The 18070-nt window shown below is 35.4% G+C and overlaps 1 protein-coding gene across 1 annotated transcript in view; it reads right to left on the reverse strand.

The window, feature by feature from the left end:
* plin1 (perilipin 1) overlaps positions 1-17871 on the reverse strand; it is an 89829-nt gene extending 71958 nt beyond the window's left edge. The window contains exon 1 of the mRNA XM_079621688.1: positions 17552-17871. The gene's annotated coding sequence lies outside the window, so the exon portion shown is untranslated. The remainder of the gene's footprint in view (positions 1-17551) is intronic.
* Between the last annotated feature and the right edge of the window lie 199 nt (positions 17872-18070).

Here is an 18070-nt window from a genome sequence, read left to right on the forward strand (position 1 = left end):
TGAAAAGCAGGACACCACATATTTATTCTTTTGTTCAATTCAGCAGTGAAATGCAAGGTACAGTGATTTGATGTCATAAATATCAGAATTTCTTAAATTGCCCCTATTATGCTCTTTCAGACATTATACATTTCATGTAATATACCTGTTCTACAGGTCTGTAAAGTTACAAAATTCAAAGTGCACGACAAATTAAGTTATTGTCTCCTAAAAGACAGAATCGATTCTGAACTGCTGAAACGAGTCAGCAATTCTAGTCTCACTTCCGGTTACATACTGATGTAACAATGTTTGCAAAATGTCAGTCTATGGTCTTCACTGGCTGCCTGCGAATGACGTGTACTTTGACCCAGCTTCAAACGCTGTAGTTGTACCTAAGGCCTGGAAGAGTTTGGTGTCAACAAGTCAAGAAGACGCCGTTTTCAGTGCTGTGAATCCACTTCACATACACTTGAAAAGGATGAGAACTCGTGCTGGAATTGATACGGTAAAACTAACGGCATCGTTTGTATCACTGTGTATCAAGTGCTGAGGAAAGCGTCCAGAGCTGAAATTCAGATATGTAATGGCGTTTTGTTTCTGATGGAAATAGGGTTAGGGTAACCCTAAGAGTGTTTTTTTTTTCTCCGTTCTGTCAACTGATGGAGTTTGGGTTCCTTGCCACTGTCGCATGTGGCTTGCTTATTTGGGGACCCTTAGGGCCAGATTTACTAAACAGGGCAAATTAATGTGAGGGCGTAATAACAAAAAAGCACTGTGGAAAGTTCTGCGCGTGATCTACTGACGGCATGCAAATTAAAGAACACAGACGTATCATTTCCATAATGACCAACGCAATCTACCAAAATCAACGCAAATTAGCATCTGCTTTAAGAGATACTTTTTTGGGCGGTAAATAATGGCGCATAGTAAATTGACTATCGCAAACCTTAGTAAATCACCTTGCAAGATTCATTTAAATACTCTCCTACCATCATTTTTCTTCTGAAAGGCAAACTCCTACTGCATATGCAATAAGGTCGGCTGCAAGTGTCCATGCCTTTTTAGCGCAAATTTTTCACTGCGTTTCTTTAGTAAATCCTGACAGTAGTTTTTAAACGCCAAAAGAGGATTTGCGCTGGTGCAAGCTGTCAGTAAATATGACCCTATTCAACAATATTATTGATTTGACTGCACTGACACTATTGGATGAGAACTGAACTGAGCTGGACAATGACGTCACGGTATCTGCAGAACTGCTTTATAGATTAAAATAACTAATTTAATAATTGATGAACTTTACAATGGAACTGAATCAGCACTGAACTGACTTCAGCTGAACAATGTTAGAGCTGCTGTACAGCCTAAATGATGTCTGTTTGCATCATTGAATCATTTTCCTGTTTTCACTGTAAAGCTGCTTTGAAACAATCTATATAAAGCGTTATATAAATAAAGGTGACTTGACAATCATAACAGACTGGGCCATCTCCTGGGTCTCTCCTAAAGGAGGGGTTTAAAGAGACCGAATCTTGTATTGAATTGTTTCAGACAAGAGGTAATGCTACAATGAATATTATAAGAAGATGTAAGTGTCTTTTTACCTTGTATGCATGTAAACCGTTTATAGAACACCTCCAAAACTCAATGAACCTTTAAAACAGTATAAAAGAAACACTTAAAGATGTACATAACCAGATGAAGCATTTAAATGCTTGACAATTGTAATCTTTTCATGTCATGTCTTGCATACTCATTAATCACCTGTCAGGACTCTGTGAGGCTATTACTTCAGCTGAGGACGAAATAATTACTCCAGTGTCTACAAAGTGATTCTATCAGGTCTGGGGATGAAAAAGATTACACATTATGCAAATAATAAATGACAAAAGGATGTATTGTCATTACCACTGGACCTGTCTCTAGAAAATGTTCATATAAATCCATATGGTGGCTTATTTCAAGTCATAATTGTTCATTGTACTTGATTCTATAAAGCTGTTTCTGACTCAAGAGTAAAAGGCTTTCAAATAAGACATAAAGAGATATAATCATCACAATTACAAGAAACAAAGTTGTAATTATAAGAACTAAAGTCGCAATTGTGAGCTATAAAGATGCCGTTATCTTGTGGCATAGGCCATTTACACTAGTGTAAATAGCAAAGAAACTAAATGTAAATAGTGTTAGATGCTATTTATACTTACAGTAGTGCAAATAGTGACTGACGCTGACAGACAGAACTGGCCTCCGACTGAGTCTGGTTTCAAGGTTTTTTCTTCCTCCATTTCTGAGCCTGATGGAGTTTGGGTTCCTTGCCACTGTCACCCTTGACTTGCTTAGTTTGTGACACTTAATATTCAGTAATATTATATAATTATAATATAATATATTTTTCAGACCACGTTTAACATTTGATTTGATTGGTTTTAAAATCCAACTGTTACTTTTGTGACTATGTATGCGATTATGTTGCATCTAGGTATGTGCGCTCCCTTCATCTGTTGCCAATTTGAGTGGCGTCATTCGTGAGTGTAGTCGTGTTAAACGATAATTAATCTTTTGGCTGCAGTTATGGTTTGGTTTCTTTTGTAATCTTGAGCGGAGTTAGTGTAAATAGCCCTTTGCCAACAAGACGGGCTGTTTGCACTTCTGGTGTGTTCAAGTCATGTTTGAAAAGATTGTATTTACGAGTTGAACGCACATGAACGCCACCGCAAAGTCGTAAATACCAGTGGGAAGCTCGAGATTTTCTCAGAATGCCACAATACTTGTTTTTAGCTGTGACATTGGTCAGGCTTTTTATTTACAACAAAATAAGCTAATTGCCTGCACAAAACATGATAGCATTGTACTATAATGACAAAGTTTACAGTGGCTTCCTAAATTAATTAAAAACATAAAAAGCAAAACACACCTGATGCACATTCTTTGTCCTTCATTTCCTAGAAGTAGTGTTTAAAAACCTTGCTTTATTTTTGTGTAGTTACTGTAAGTTACACCACCATCTTGCTCAGACGAAAGTGGCTTGAACGCACCTGACGACGTAAACATGACTTCCCAACTTGAATGCACCATTAGCGTAAATACAATCCATAATCTTTTTCCTTTTTCTGTAACAGGCTTCCATGCGCTTCCGAATTTCCTTAAAAGCAATATTTAATACTAATAACCCAGACCTTATAGCGTACTACAACTTCTGATGTATAAAATCAAGTCCCGGTTTCAAATTTTCTTCATTTCACTTAGATATTCAACATGTCAGACTACTAAAGTAAAATGGGTTGGAAAGAGTAATTTGGCTATAAAAGCAAAGAACATACATTAAACTAAGGTGTCTAACTTGCCCAAGAAAACCACTAATCAAATCCAAAAGGTGCTTTCAGCTTCACTGTCATGGAAATCTGCCCGCAGAGTGGAGAGATAAAGCAACTGAAATTGAATAATCAGATTAACCTTTTTCCTGGCTGAACTGCATTCATATCGACGTCAATGATTGTGACTAGACAGTTATCACACAATCAGTTCTTCTGCTACACTTGCTCTCTCGACTTTTATACAGCCTAAAGCCATCCAGATTCAGCAGCAAAAGCCTCAGGGTTATCTCCTAAACATATTATCATCAATTACATTATCATTTTACATTCAACCTTCGACTTTCATATTCTTGCATACAAAGGTTTTTTAGGTGGTTGTATCATTAAATTGCTTTTAATTAACAGTAAATTGGCCCATTAAGGAAGTTCACATCTCTATAAGGATTAATCACAGGCTACCGATGATTCAAGTACATGCTGAGGATTGTAATCAGACACTGGAGACAATTTTAGACCCAAACACAGATTAAAAGCAATTGCTCAACGGCTGACCGCTCACTGTGACCTACAGGAAGTTTTTGCAGTGCTCAAGGTCCTTGCAGAGGCAAAACAGAATTTTCAGTGTCACATGATCCTTCAGAAATCATTCTAATAGGCTACGCCAATTTGCTGCGTAAGAAACATTTATGATCATTATCAATGTTGAAAACATATTTTGTGGAAACCGTGCTGCATTTTTACGACTCTTTGATAATAGAAAGTTGTAACATTATAAATGTCTTTACTGTAACTTTTTATTATTTCATGCTTGCTGAATAAAAGCACTGATGTCTTTCAGAAATAAATAAATAAATAAACGTACTGAGCCCAAACTTTTGAATGGTAGTGTATGCATTTTTTTTAGGCTGCATCATCCAATAATCTGCCCTAGTATCATAAAATACCGTAATGAACTAAACTAAGCACGGCTCATCTTGTCACTTATGAAAAAAAGACTACACTCATATTTTACTTTAATGTTTGTCTGGAAAGCCGCGTCATTTGGGAGTCGGTCCTGAATAACAAACACACCAGAAAGCAAATTACACAGCAGGAGCTGCTATCTCATCAGATACGTTCCTGCAGCATGACAGAGTCGGGGAAAATAGAGAGAAGGTTTCAAATAATCTGAGGTTTTCTTTCAAGGTCATTTGGTAAATGTAAACAATCTGTATGCAGAGCGCAGTGGAAGCAATATTCTCACAGCTGACCTTTCGTCTTTCCATTTCATATTGATACACGTTCAAGAATAATAATAAATTAAATGCTGTTCGTTCTTTATCCACGTGAGCAGTCTATTCACTCTAGTTAAGCCTCCTTTTAATGTATCATAGGGGACATGTGTGTTAGTCATTTGTTGCGCATCCATGTCATAAACCTTGGGAGTTATAGGATGTGGCTCAAAATAGTTGTTGTACGTCTCTTTCTCTTTGGCTGCATCCAATTATGCCTACCTGCACAGTACTCCCCTACTATATAGAAGATTAAATGCAGTATGTGAAAAGAGAAGTATGTCCAAATTCAAAGTATTCTTAGAACAATAGGCAATAACCTGATGACCTATTACTACTTAGGAGAGAGATTTCCATGCATCCAATCTCCCATGAGGCCACAGAATGGCAATTAAGCGACGCAAGTGGCACTGGACACTTTGTACTGGAGGTCTTGCAATACACATTCATTTTCAATTCAAATTAAGTTTGGACAATGTCAATCTTTGGTCATCTAGCTAGTCAAAAGCTTTCATTTGCATTGATTTCACACATTTCCACAGATGTTATTTTGTTAGCTACCATGCCAGATCATGCTATTCAATCATTTACATTTACATTTAGTCATTTAGCAGAGACGCTTTTATCCAAAGCGACTTACAACTGAGGACTACAGCAAGCGAGTCATCGTGAAGAGGCAAAAATAATGCAAGAAGTGCTCAAAATACAAAGGTCAGGCATTGCTCAGAGTAGCATAAGCCAAACAAGGGAGGATTAAAGGAAAAGTTTAATTTTATTTGAATTTTTTATTACATGATCAAAACATGTTTCTTGTCAGCCACAAGCACAATCTCAAAATTTCTCATTTAAATTTAAATCTCTAAATAAGAAACTATTCCAACATTGGAACTGCAAAATGATGTAAAGGTTTTTAGATACAGTACAATTTTTAATTGATTTGAAAATATTTATATATACCAACCAAATCTCAAGGCAATTTATACGTATTTTACGAGGTGGCTAATTCGTACGAGTTCATACGACCTCACTCTCGATTTTTGCTAAATGCTACATATTTTACCAGTTGCCCAATTCGTATGAATACATACAAATCTATTTTTTATTTTATTTTTTACAAAAAAATTTTAATTTTTAACGTACAAATCACCTACCCCTGACCCCGCCCCTATAAAACTTAGACAAATCGTATGAATTTATACGAGTGAGGTCGTGAGATAGCGTTGATAAATACATATATAAAAGTTTACTAAGAAATATTTCTTGCTGAAGCAAGGCACCAAGTGTATTCGGATGGCAACATTCCCAGTGCATTATGGGTGTTAAACCTCTTTTGGCAAAGGGAAAAACAATCAAAATGTCCAGTCAAAATGTGTAGTTTCATAAAATAATTTTGCCCGACCAAAAAACTGAAACCGATATAAATTGAAACATTACAACCTTGTCGGTCAGGTACTAGGGGAGACCGGGGACAGTTGCAACAAGGGATGGTTGCAACATGTCATTTTTCTCCAATCAGAAAGAAGCTAGAGTGATGACACTCACACTGCACATGCTCAGTTGGATGCCCCTCCCTTGCAGAGAAACATCAAGGAGATTCCTGAGCTTCTCCAGGATTTATTTAAAAAAAACTGTTTTTGAGGTATGAAAGTATTTATTTTCTTGAGCTTTGTTTTTGTTAAAATGAGGTGATTGTTTTTTGTGATTCAGTTCAAACTTATATGGTTTAAATGAGTGATATGTTAACTTTAAGCTAATATGGTTAACATGTTTCAATGCCACCTTGTTTAGCTAGCACATGAGGTTTTATCATGGCTGACAGGTAAGGGGACAGTTGCAACAACTGTTGCAACTGTCCCCGTACAATGCATAAATATAAAAACAGACCACATAGCAGTATTTTTAACATTAAAAAAGTTCTTTCATAATTTTTCATTCATCTGCACACAAGTTTTTACTTAAATATAATATAGTTCATCAAGTTTTGACAGTTGTTAAAATGAGAGTTATTGCTGTAAAGTTATCATTAAAGTAGATGCAAGATGCAGTTATATTGTTGACATTACATTGTTAACCTTTGTTTTGCTAAAATGAAAAATGATAATAAAAAATATAGTTTAAAAAAAATGTTTTACATGACAATAGGCTAAATAAAAGTTAATTGCCTCACAAATCGTTCCATTCTTCTTATTTTACTAAAAGCCTACTGTATTTGATATCAATTTGAATATTTTACATCTGCACATAAGGCCTATTCATCTAGAAAAATCTATAATTGTCATTAATCAAAGCTGATGAATAAATATTTGATAATAATCATTTAGCTAAAACTGACATATATTCCTATTTGTAACATGTTGCAACCATCCCCAAACAGTGTTGCAATTGTCCCCGGGCACGGGGTCAGTTGCAACATCTGACTCCTTACATTCAAATGCAAATTGTGAAAAATGTAGATTCTGGAACAATCTTTAAATGGTTTAGACTATTAACAGACAGATGTAAGTTTATTGTATAAAAAATTGGTTTGTCTAATCCAAACCGTCTCCGAATAACAGAGCCAAATGCAAAAAGTGTTGCAACTGTCCCCGGTCTCCCCTACTGATCATGTACTTTACTGAAAATAGACACTGGAGACTCATTTAAAGAGGAAAAAGCTCAGCTGATATGAACTGGTGAATGATTTTCTGTCTGGGGGGGAAAAACATAATAACATTTTCTAGGGGAGAAACACAAACTCACAAATCTCCTGTATTGTTATGCTTATACATGAGAGGCTGATTTCATCATGTGATATTGACATTCTACATTTGTCATAAATTGAGATGTTCGGGATCTTTATTCTTGCTCGTTTTTCTCTCATAACAATGATGGCATCCTGTGCTACACTCTGACTGTGCTTCTATTTTAGTTTTTACTTTACCTATCTTTAGGCACAAATGCTTTCATCCAAAAATACTTCAAGTAAAACAGCAGCAGTTTCCCTCAAGCAACCGGAGGTTTAGTGCATTGCTCAAGGGCTAAAAGATGAGAGAGCAGGATTGAGACTTTAACTTTCCAGTTGGGAAAATGTAGAGCTGAACCTGCTGAACCAAACCTTCGCTAACCATTTGTGCATAAAATACCATTTATTTCAGTTTGCATTCATTTTAATTTGTGAATAAATGGCCACATAATTTAACAGATGCTCAGACAGTTTTTTTTTTTAAACATTCTGATATTTATGTTCTGTTGCCCATTCTACAATTTTCTTCTTATTTGTCAGTTGTCTCTTCCCTATTGCATATGAAACTGTTGTTTGGTGTGTAATGTTCAATGAAGATGTCATCTAAGCAGCTGCGTGGTGTTTGAAGAGACTCTAATATACAATACGTGTCTCCTTTTTACTGTGCATCCGGGAAATTCGCTTCACTCTCTGTCCTGGTTTGCTTTCCTCTTTCAAGACTGTAATGCACACTACTGCATGAAACAGCTTTCATCTTTCAAAGGAATAGACAGATGGGTTTATAGTGAAAGCTGTATCCTTTTGACCATTTCGGACACCAAAACTGGTACCTGCCATTTTAGACATACAAGTGTAAACAAAGTACATCAACAAATAAAACACCGTATTGTGATTTTAACATTTCATTAAAGGATTAGTTCACTTTGAAAAAAAAATTTTTCCTGATAATTTACTCACCCCGATGTCATCCAAGATGTCCATGTCTTTCTTTCTTCAGTCGAAAAGAAATAAATACAAATGTACTTTTTAACCACAATTGTTTGTCTTGTGCTGGTCTGTCGACGCGCCACGTAATACGTCATCACGTTGGAAAGGTCACGAAAATAAATAAAAATAATAATAAAGATGTCGGACAATTTTGAAATTGGAGGGGAAAATGAAAGGAAGTTTTTCGCCCTTCCCTACTTTTTTGAACCGGAGTACACAGACAAATAACTTAGATAGATGACGTGACCCGTTAAAACCTTTCCAACGTGATTATGTGAATGCGTGGCGTGACGCAGACCAGCACAAGACGAACAATTGTGGTTAAAAAGTATATACATTTAAAAAAATAATAATAATTAAATGATCGTTTCGCTAGATAAGACCCTTATTTCTCGAACTGGGATCGTGTAGAGACTTTGAAGCTGCATTGAGACGGACATTTGAACCTTCTTTTGAACATTGGGATAGATGGTTGCCATTTAAGTCCATTCTGTGTCGAAAAATCCTGGCATGTTTTCCTCACTGCAGAAAGACATGGATATCTTGGATGACATCGGGGTGAGTAAATTATCAGCAATTTTTGAAAGTGAAAGTAGCTCAACCATTTTTAACTGTACTAAGATAATACTACAGCTCTACACTTCAATGATTTCGTAAAGCACAAAACAAATAATATATATATATTAGGGGTGTAACGGTACATGTATTCGTACCGGACCGTTTCGGTACAGGACTTTCGGTACGGTGCACATGTGCACCGAATGCAATCTTTCACGTAAATTAGGCTAGTTTTGTGTGCGGAACATGCGTCAATTCCGAGTTTCCACACGAACATATTAAGTGTCGGAAGTCTCCGCGTTGCACTGATTAAGGCCCCGTTTACACGATGGGAAAACGCAGATATTTCTCTGCGTTTTGGCCTGTCATTTACACGAAAACGTCGTTTTTATCCCAGAAAACGATTATTTCTAAAAACTCCGGCCAAAGTGGAGATTTCTGAAAACGCCGGTTATGTGTTGTCGTGTCAACTGGGAGAAACGGGGTTTTAGGTTCTCTCTTGTCGATTCTGAGGATTCTGATTGGCTTGCATGGCTTTATCCTTCTCCCTACACTGCCGCCCATAGGTTTGGCATAGTTATAAAGGCGCTCGACGGCGTATTTATGCGGGTTGTGTGCACGATGTTATTATTGAAAACGGAGGGGGGGAAATATTCGTTTCTCTAAATACCCGGCTATGTGTAAATGTGGCCTAAATCTGATTAATCGTTTTTGTGATTCAAATACATGTAAAATATTACCATAACATCTGTCTTCCTGTGTGCGGAAATTTGTTTATGTTGCTGTGACAACGAAACACGTGCAAGCGCGCCTGTGTTAAGAGCGCTGATGCGCTCAAAAAAAAAAAAAAAAAAGAGCGCTGCTGCGCTCATCTGTGGACATTTCCGAATGCCTTTCTGTTAAAAGCGGGCTTTCCAAACAAACAAACGTATATGTGTCATTAGTATGAGAAAATGTATGTATTACCAGTTACCACATACATGGCACACTTGCTTTAGCCCAGCCTCTCGCTAGCTAGCGTCATGGCCAATATTGGTTTGAGAGTATTTTATTTAGTGGAGAACTTTGCAGCAGTATTTTATTTCTTATTCTTTTTTATTTTATATTTTTTTATTTATTAGTCTAACGTTATATTTTATTAAAAAGTGTGTTTAAAAAAAAGTGTAAAGAAATTGTTAAAAAAAGTTTATAATAAACAACCAGCAGTTTGTTTTGCATTTCTATCCCTTACTGTACCGAAAATGAACCGAACCGTGACTTTAAAACCGAGGTACGTACCGAACCGTGATTTTTGCGTACCGTTACACCCCTAATATATATATATATATATATATATATATATATATATATATATATATATATATATATATATTATGCCAAAAAATACTATTTTCAACCTTCATTTTGACCCTCTGTCTGAAATGACCTGGTTTTAAGGGGCAGCTCCTTTAAGGCTTGTCAGTAAATGGCCACCTGCAATGTGAAAAATGTCTTTTTCTTTTACACAATGAAACTAGACTCCTATCTCTGGAATTTTGCTTGATAGTGGAAAAACTTCCTCACACACACAGCTTTGCCTCATTGACCAACAGAAAGCTGCTGCTGAAAGTCCCCAGGCCCCTGCTGTTTAAGTAACATGCGCACATATATACATTAACACAAAGAGTGATTCACAAACGTAGTCTTTTATTCAGACATCTCTGTTGAAGTTTCTGTACAGAAAAAAACACTTCACTCACAAAAATGTCAAATTACAATCCAGCAGCTTAGCCTATAGAATTTCTAAAGAAACGCTCAGTGAGTTATCTGAAAAGCACAGCAGTATAGATACTAAAGCTTTGCTCGCGCAATTCTGTCACTTGAATTACAATGCCAGTTAATCTGAAAATGCTATTCTAAGAATAAATTAGTCCAAGAAAAGAATTTGTGCTTTAAAAAAAAAAAAAAAAAAAAAGGATTATATGAAATATATATAAAGGAGACTTATAGTGACTGTATCATACCTGATATAGCCTATTAAATTATTTTACGAATTTATGCTGGAACTCAACCTGAAAATTCAAATAATTGTATCTAATGTAGCCATTCAAAAGTACAAGCCTCAAAGACAAAGACTTTTCAGAAGATAGGAACAGCACAATCTGGACTGGAGAAATCTTTGATGACCAGCTGACCTTCAGAGACCAAAGACAGCTTGGTCATGCAGGTTTGCATTACACAACATCAGGACGATCAGGCCTTTCCTAACTGAGCATGCAACACAACTTCTCGTCCGGTCACTGGTCATTTCAAGGCTTGATAACTGCAATGCTCTTCTGGCTGGACTTCCATCATGTGCAAAACCCTTTACAAAAGGGCCGACGTCACACCTCTGTTTATCTCTCTGCACTGGCTACCACTCGCTGATAGCATCATGTTCAAGGCATTGACGCTTGCTTACATACAGTATCTACCACAGGCTCAGCGCCCTCATCCACTCGCTCTTACAAGTCTACATCCCTACCAGAAGAGATCGGTAAATGCGGGACCATCACAGAGAGCCACAAAATCACTCTCCAGAAAGACAACTGAAACCTCATTTCTTCAGCGACCTCATCATAAAAATAAATAAAAATCTATGCTTTCACTTTCCTCCATGCATTTAATGCTTTTAATTCCTCCATATTCTAGCTTATGCTACTCTAAACTATGTCTGAAACTTTGTTGTCAGTTCTTGTGTTTATTTGCCTCTTTATTCATTTAGCCTCTGTTCACTTGCTTCCTCATTTGTAAGTCCCTTTGGATAAAAGAGTTTGAAAATGAATAAATGTAACAGCTTTTTGCTTCTTTTAAAAGGCTGTCTTTTTGCTAATTCACAAACTTGCTTTGTATTGTGTGTGTTTTAAGAATGGCATTAAGAGTAACCTTGAAGCATATCATCCAGTTTTGTACAAGTGGCATGAATATTCAAAACACATTAAAAACGACACTTTCTATGAATGCATTTTCACACATTTAAGAGAGTTCATTTTCTGAAAGTCTACAGGGCCAAAAGTGCACATAGTTGAAGAAACAGCCAAATGCATTCAGCAACTTTTTTGTATGTCCAAGTGAGATCTAGACCCACATTTGTTTAACATGAACTCTGGTGAGTTTTGGAAAGTTTGTCTGTTGCTTGAAATAAACCCTGTCCTGTATGCTTAGCAGTGGTTCACTGAAAGCATATTAAACGATGAATGTTGTAAGATATTTGATCAAATATTCAACAAAATTTGAAATGAATGTCTTCCAATGAAAGATTACATGTTCACAATGCCACTCTGATATATCATGGCTCTCCACTGCGCTTATTATGAATTTAGAGCTTTGAGTCTGAAAGCTCAAACAACACATGAGATGACCAGAAATCAATGGCCGGCATTTGACACTGTGGTTGAAGTGAAGTCAAATGCAGTCTGTCTGTCAAAACCGAAGGAACGAAATGCAAAGTCAAACACAAAAAACTGATAGTTGTTTATGGAGGTCTACTTTGAAGCAACAGGATGTAAAACACCAATTTCATAGTAAACTGTCATTTTGACTGTATTAGACATAAAGAATGAGTCAGCTTTAAAATAATACATTTCTATTCATAATCACTTTTTTTAATGGTGATGATGGTGAAAGTTATTTTTAAAAGTAATGCGTTACAATATAAAAGTTACTTTCTAAAAAAGTAACTAATTTCATTAATTGGTTACTTTTTATGGAAAATAATGTTACAGTAACTTTTGCATTCATTTTTCTCACCTGGACTGGGCTTGCTTGCTTGTTTTTTAATTTAAAAAAAGTTTTACTGGTAGGCTACTTTTTAATGTTTTTACTTTTACTGTGGTAACATTTTAATGTCATGTTACTGTATATATCTTGTTGTATTGTGTTAGTTTAGCAAAATCATCTCCTAAAGTCTTTTGCATGTATATCTAATAATCGTACATGCGTCTAACTACAGTTGCAGACGCTCAGTCTTTCTCTCAAATGTTTACAGACATGCTTTGACTGTTCCAATATGGCGGACGGCTTACGTATAGCAGCCCATAAAAACAGCCGCTAATGAGGCATATATAGCCTATATATTCATAGTTCAATACTATAGTTCAACTACTAATTATATCACCGAAGGTCAAAAGCAAAGACATTGCTTAATAAAGTGAGATGAGATCTACAATAAACATCATGTTCACACACAACGCCTCTGCACTTACTCCAGTTTTCTCTCAACATGAGGACAGAAGAGCGGTCAGTCATGGGAAAAAACTTGCATTACTTATTTGTAATAGTAACTCAGATATTTTATTGTACATTTAAAAGTAGTGGACTACTTTACTAGTTACTTGAAAAAAGTAATCTGATTACTTGTAATGTGTTACCCCAACACTAGTTTTAACTACTGCATACTAAGATATAGCAAAAGTATTTGTCATTTTTGTAATTATTCATGTAATATATATATATATATATATATATATATATATATATATATATATATATATATTATTCAGTCATTTTTTGGGATACTCAGTAATTTAAGTATTGAAGTATGTATGTGTGTAAACGTAAAACATCCAAAGTTCTATACAATTTTCATATTATCTCATGTGGAGCCTATTCCAGTGTCTTGGGTCGTTGGCAGGGAAACACCATGGATGCATAGAGTATACAGTAAAACGGTTCATTAATATATCTATCTGACAAGCATATAATTCCTGCAATATGAATGAGAGAATTCTGTATCCACAAGCATGTTTTAATTGAGTGCTTTTGTATTGATGCTGCAGTTTGGCAGGGGCCAAATGCCCGTATCAGACAGCCACTAATCTCTGGTTTTAGAAGGCAATCATGTGTCTGAGTCTTTCAACTGGCTAGTGGACATTACAAAATAAGAGTCCACTGTAATCTCTCTCGGCTGTCTGACCCTGAGCATAGATGGTTTTCTTCCCTCACTCACTGTTAATGAACTCTTTACAGTTTACAGTAAGCAATCTCTGGCAGAATTGGTTGAACGAAGGTACTGATCAAAGAACTTTCAAAGCTTTGAAATATGAGATATTTTATAATTTGAGAATTGTAAATACTGGACTTTTGTTTTCAAAATATAATGCTGCTAGTCCTTGGAAAAGTTAACGGTAAATATCACCTGATATCTTCATAATATGATCAGCCTATGAGCGCGTCTTACATTCTTACTGTAAATCCGAAAAATGCAGTGAGAGAGAGAGAGAGAGAGAGAGAGAGAGAGAGAGAGAGAGAGAGAGAGAGAGAGAGAGAGAGAGAGAGAGATGATTATAATTCGAACTGGATTTCATTTTACAAATTGTGTTAATAAATTAGCCTCAATATCATATACATGCTCTAAAATCTTCAAATCCATTATTAGTGAAACAGATTTAACAAAACAAAGAAATACACGTTTGTTTGTTTGATGGGGTCATTTGTAGTCACATAAAACAACAATGGTAATATATTCAAACCCTGCAAGCAATTTTAGCTGAAGGAAAAGAAAACTAGAAACAGTGGATTTTGTCAAATGATTATCTTTTGAGCAAAACAAAGCTGCACGAATGCTTTGCCTCTTTCATTTGAACACACAGCTTGAATGCATCTCTGTTTGATGCAACTTGTTCAACAGTTGTTTCTTTAGTCGGCTTTGGCCAGCCTCAATATAAACATGAAAGGCTCGCTTTCTAAATGACATATCTTTTGAGGTTGGAATAATGACTGTAGATGTGATATGAATGTGAGAGAGCTGAAAAAATGCCCAAATACACCAAAATAAAATGCCTATGAGAGATAGGATGACAATGTGTAATTTGTAGGATGAAAGTGTAAATATTCGAATCGCGTCCCATGAGTCCACATACTGAATAAAGAACAAACCAAGCAAATACCAACAAAACAGCAATATAAAATATATTTAAGAAAAGCAATACAATATTTGTAACAACTGTGAAGATAAAAATGTACTTTAGCATAATTAGTCAGTTATGCTATGAGTGCATGGGTTTTATTTCAAACTACTTTAAACATTTTTAAAATTTTCTGAAAAAAATTGTTTTGCTATTTTTATTCGTTTTAATTTTTTATTAAGTTCATTTTTATAACCAGTAAAACATGATTTATTTGCATTATATCTGATTTAAAAAGCCCATCTTCTGCAATTCAAAGCAGAGGAACAAACAAATAAATGCACTCGATATTCCCAAGGCAGCCTAAAAGCAGAACTAAGTGTTAAAATGAGGTTTAAATGCAGCTACTGGCAAAATACCATAACCTGTAAAAACGGTGCTAAAAGAAAGAAAAAAAGCCAGAGGTCTCTATCATTTGAGCCATTTACATGAATTGTTGACCATAATCATCCTGAAAAAACAAAACAAACAAACAGTTCTTGTGTTCAAACCTTATAGGATTTGAAGACATTCACAATCACGGCACATGTTGCATCATCTACAATCTCAGAAAAGAGTCACAATAGATGGACTGCACCTGCATGGCAACCGTTTTGAATATCATTAGATATCTCAAAACAACCTAGTCTTGGATGAAGGAGAAAGCTGAAAAATACTTTTGATTTACTCGCCTCCAGGCATGTTTATAATAACCCATTCTTCAATCAATAATTACAATTACTAAGTTATTCTTTGTTTTGTTCTGTGTTTTCCTGGAATTCATACATACAGTTTTCTCTCTTTTAAATATCTTGTACATTAAGAAAGAAATCTTAGTGTATCTTTTTCATATAAATAGCTTTTAAACATGCCATGTGTGTCTCTGTAAATACTTAACTCGCTGTCCACATCTTGATCTTAATGAGAACTCGTTTCAAAATGTGTGGCATTAAACATCAACACTCCTCACAAACATCACAGTCTGGTAGGCAATATAACCAAGAATATTAGTATTATCAACACAATGACAGCTGAAAATGCATTGGTTCAATTTATTGTTTGTTCATAAGCCACATTAATATGATTTTTCAGGAACACTGTATTCTTGAGTAAACCATCTGTGCTTTCCCAAACTTCAGCTGTTCCAGGAATACCTAATAACTAAGGCAATCTCATGCATGGAAATATGTTGCCAAATCATACTTCTAAAACCATTTTATTACAGCAAATATAGCCTGATTGAGAATGGCAATATAGCAGATTCATAATAAGGTACACTATGTAATATCGTAAAAGTGACAAAAATGTCACTGCATATTTTATTTGGGGCAGCCTTTTACCCGAACTGCCTTTCAAAATGCCATACTGCAGCCCTGAGGTGGTTGAATTTATGATTAAGGTGTGTTTGGCCGGTGTGTGCAAAGACATTTTTGAGGATCCACTAAACATTGTGTGAGACTGACACTGAGTTTCTTTCTTAATTAAACACTGACCCCTGCAGGTGTGATCTGGTCTGACTTTCACAAAGCATGATAGTACAGCGACGTTTACTATATAAAAGTTATTATATAATTCTATATGCACCACACACACACACACACACACACACACACACACACACACACACACACGTAATTAATTCTGTGTAGAGATGGTGATTTTAAACTTTATGCGAGCTTCATGAAGCAATGATAACAGCATTAATGAACTCTTAATTAATGGCTTTAATCTTATCATTTTGGACTTAAGGTAATCAATCTAACATGATTATACTGTAATAATAATACAAAATACACATGCCCAATTCTAAATATTCTCTTTCAGGCTGCATATCAATGATAATGATAATTGAAAAAGAAAAAATTGTAAATGTAAAACATGTAATAGTTCACATCAAAAGTAATAATGAAAGGCCAAGAAAAATATCATAGATGATTCATTTTTAAATTTCGCAGTCTACATCATCTTTATGTAAAAAATGAGAAGCGTTCATCATACTAAAATTAGCTTTATACATCTGATTTCAGGAGGAGCACATCTCTTGAACTATGATTATACTACTGATAGCCAAACAAGGTGTTTTCATATTCATAATTCTGAAATCTATTATTGAATCTGGTATTAATATGGAAGATTAAGCAAAGCACAAATAATAATCTGGAGGACATATTCTTCCAAAAGGCAAACGAAACCACTTTGGTAATCATATGGGAGCAGTTCAAACTGTCAAGCAGAATGGTGTATAAAAATAGAAAGTAGGCTATGCCTGGCAATCTCATTCAAGTCACTCAGATGGACTGTCATGGCCCTGCGTTTACAATGTGTTTTATGTAAAGAATTTCCTATTGCATTGGAAATGCACACAAAACCATTTAATAAACAGTTGCTAAAAAGATTTTGCAGTCCCACAATTTAGAAATGAGTGCGTAAGATGTATTATGACCAATATCTGTTACCACTATAACTCCAAACTGAATCCAATGTAAACACACTTTCATAATGTAGTAGTTGTCTACTTTAAAATGCACACAACTTGATCAACATGCTTGTCCTACTACCCTACTCTGTAATAAAAAAAGAATGCTTGAAAGAATTCAATTGACTTGAATCAATAATATAACAAACATCAATAATGATCATCATATGAAAGTAGATGCAAAATACATTTGTTGTAATATTTTCATGAGATAAAGGCCTCTAAATGATCACATCTTCACGGTTTTTAAGGAACAAAATAACTACATATAGGCTACGTCAAGAAAGATTGAATTTAAATGTAACAGCAGTGGGCTGGCATAAGGAATTGGAACTAACCTGCGGTTCTAATCCAGGTATTTCCGTTCTCTAATCCTGAGCCAGTCATTGGTCAGTTAAATCCGGAAGTACACTGTGACTGATCCTTCATCCAAAAAAAATCCGATTTAAAACTCGAGTTTGACGACAATTAACATAAAAAACGTTATAAAATTACAAAAACAACAGCGTTAATGATGTTCGTTACAATTGTAACAACAATATTCATCCTAAAATTACCTCGTGTGTTGGTGATATGAACTAAACCAAACAGCCCTACCTACAGTGAACGTGAAAGAGACGCTATTTGTCGGATCTTTTTACGAAACAGGTTCGGCTTCACAAAGGCAGTGTAAACGATTAATTCACGACAGACCACGGAGGAGGATTTTACTTTTGGGGGGAAAGTATTAGCCGAGAAGAAGAAATGTTACAAATAAAAAGTAAAGGAATGTTTACGACTGAATTATTGCAACAACCAAACCTGTGATTCATTCAATTACAATAAAAACACTGTCTATGCTACATGTGGCCTATTAG

The sequence above is a fragment of the Phoxinus phoxinus genome, assembly GCF_949152265.1.
Source record: "Phoxinus phoxinus genome assembly, chromosome: 8".
Taxonomy (NCBI): domain Eukaryota; kingdom Metazoa; phylum Chordata; class Actinopteri; order Cypriniformes; family Leuciscidae; genus Phoxinus; species Phoxinus phoxinus.